Source organism: Pinus tabuliformis, chromosome Q (assembly GCF_031772625.1).
Source record: "Pinus tabuliformis cultivar Carrire ecotype Pingquan chromosome Q, CPIR1, whole genome shotgun sequence".
Classification (NCBI taxonomy): Eukaryota; Viridiplantae; Streptophyta; class Pinopsida; order Pinales; family Pinaceae; genus Pinus; species Pinus tabuliformis.
In genome coordinates, this window is record NC_142296.1 from 673,123,051 (window position 1) to 673,125,908 (window position 2,858).

At 33.5% G+C, this 2,858-nt stretch overlaps 1 long non-coding RNA gene across 1 annotated transcript; it reads right to left on the minus strand.

Annotated features, from left to right (window-relative positions):
• Positions 1–1,297: 1,297 nt before the first annotated feature.
• Positions 1,298–2,214, minus strand: LOC149221334 (uncharacterized). The gene is made up of 3 exons (XR_016248845.1): positions 2,066–2,214; positions 1,883–1,951; positions 1,298–1,619 (listed from the first exon to the last, which is right to left on the minus strand). It is a non-coding gene; the product is annotated as an uncharacterized LOC149221334 (long non-coding RNA).
• Between the last annotated feature and the right edge of the window lie 644 nt (positions 2,215–2,858).

The window sequence follows — 2,858 nt, forward strand, 5'->3', positions numbered from 1 at the left end:
AAGCGAGCACATGGATATCATGCGTTTTCTCTCTCGTACACTATCAGAATTTTATGTTTCTCCTAGGGTTTCGTTCTGCTCAATTATCAGTATATGTAAACACTCTTTTTTAAGACTACATGCAAATATGTAATTAGCAAGGTTGTTTCTGTGATTTCAAATTCATTGAGCCAATGTAATTAGCAAGGTTGTTTCTGTGATTTCAAATTCATTGAGCCATGAATTCTTTACTGTGTATGGAATATTGATCAAATTCATTAAACCATGGATTATTAATTGTGTATGGAATATAGATAATTTAATGAAAGGCCAACGTCATTATAGGTGGTTACTGATTCAATGGTATATTCAGGGTAATATTAATTATTAAAATACTAAAAAGTTATAATAAACAAACGAAAAAAAAAATCTCAAAATAAAATTGGGGAAAGCTTATCATTCTAAAATGGATTTAGACAATAACGGTTTTGAGAGTGAACATTGCATTTATAATTTGTAATGTAACTGATGCGTGCTTTCTTGAAGCACAAGAATGGACTCAATCCTGCCCAGTCATTCAAACAGATAGTTAAGGTGCTGAAGTCTGCGGTAATATACCCTGAACTGTTGTAATCTGTCCAATAAATAAAATCTCATTTACTCAACTTTGATTTTTGGCCAAAGTGGCATCGAATTGCCTAAGACAAAATAGAAATATAATATCATTTACTGGAGTTGCCTAAAAAATATATGAGGAAATCCCTGCACATTGATTGAGTGGAAGTTCAGTTGTCACGTAGTGATTGGACTATTGACGACTAGAGTTGACTTACAACGAAAGATATGGTTCTTGAAGACAATTTCGGTTCACACAATATGGCTCCCTAACAATAATCGATTCACACGATGTTCTATTTCAAAAACAAAATTTCAATAGAAATAAAGCCTATTTATTTTCTTGCTTTTGCTTCTCTTTCTTGTTTCCTAACAATGTGGCCGGTGGAGAGGGCACCAACAAGATTCCCGTAAGACACTTTTGATTACTGCTATTTTTCATTGCCGTCAAAAAATTCTAATTCTTTCAACTTGTTTGGGATTTACACATCTACTTACTAAAATCATATAAACTTACCTAACTCAGAAAAATACAGGAAACATATGTGGATTGAACCCCCAACATTTCATGAATCCGCTCTCATATGCATGAGAAAACTTTAATACATGCTATAACTGAAACCCGTAAGAACGAATTGGGGCTAGACCCAGAAAAAATTACCATATAGAGAAGGGGAAAGATAGATTCATTTGTATTGTTTAAAATAAATTGCAACAGGATTGTTCATTCCAGTAATGAGAGTAATATGGCAGCCGAATCACCTATTCGGTTCTCACTTCATACAATTACTGTCTTGTAACCCTAAGCTAGATGCACAACACCATTATCAATTGAAATGTCGGCAAGACTGGTCATAGATTAACTCTATTTAATCATGTCCGGAAGTTCAAAAGGTGACCTCGCGTAAAGCAAAACCCTCAGTGACTAGAGTAACCAACATGGAGCATGGAGAGAAAAATCATAAGTGGATGCCACTGCCTGGTTCCGAATTGTTGAGAAAAGGAGTTGTTGGGCGATACTTAACCTGCCATCAGATTTAAGAGTTGAGTTAGAGAATTCCAGCAGAGAAAGTTAAGGAAGCAAAGAAATCTCGAGCAGAGACAGTTAAGGAAGCAAGGAAAAACACGCTTGTAACAATATAGTGCCTGTAGAGTGGTGTTGGGGTCACAATGCACGCCTGAGTGAGTGAAACAAGACTCTAATTAAATTCCATAAGCATTTATCGGTTTCCTTTATTTTGCAAAGGATTCGATACTTTTTCCAGAGAAAATGGTTTCCAACAATTACCTAAGGAAGGAAGCTGACCATAGCCTTTCCTTCACCTGTGGATGCAAGGCCGAAACCTGTAAGAACCACCTGCATTGATTGTGCAACAAATTAGGGCTTCTATATAGATATAACCGTCAACTAGGGAAAAAGCAGGAAGCCTAATCTCTTCAAAATATACAGCAGTCAACATACTCTCTGTACCTGCAAACGAGACAACCTCCCGTGAACGAAACCTTCCTATGCCATGGAAACCTGCAAACCAGACAACCTCCCCTGAACCAAAGCCTCCTACGCCATGGAAACCAAACATGCAGGTTGCAGAGGGCTTAACCTAGGAGAAAAATGACTGAATGAACCTCGTGTTCAGAGCCAGAGTAGTATTGCTGCTAGATGATGTCAACTTGGAGAGTTTTGAGAGTTGAACCATCGGCAAGTATTGTAAAGACAAAATATGCATTAATTACATTGAAGAGTGAGTAGTATTGCTGCTAGATGACGTCAAGATGTACAATGAGAAACAGGATCCGAGGAAATGATTAAGTTACAGGCATCCCGTGGAGATAAACTACTGGAGTCAATTATATAATATGATTTATAATATTATATTATAAATAATATTTCAAATTAAATCCCTATTTTTTTTATTAAAAATTTTGTCTACCTATATATAATTATTAAAAAAATTGTCTACTTATATATAATTAATTATTATAATATTGATATATTTTTATTTTAATATCAAAAAAAATTCCTAATATAACTCTCATTTAAATAATATGATTTATAATATAGTATAATATTATAATATTATATTATATTATAAACCATATTCCAAAACAAACACCCATCTATATAATGAGTCTATATCTATCTTAATTTAAGACAACTTAAATTACTTAGGTCTACATAATTTAAATTAATTTGTTTTTATTTATAAAATATTGATATAATATTTTATTTATGGCTAACTATGAAATATATTTTTACTATTAAT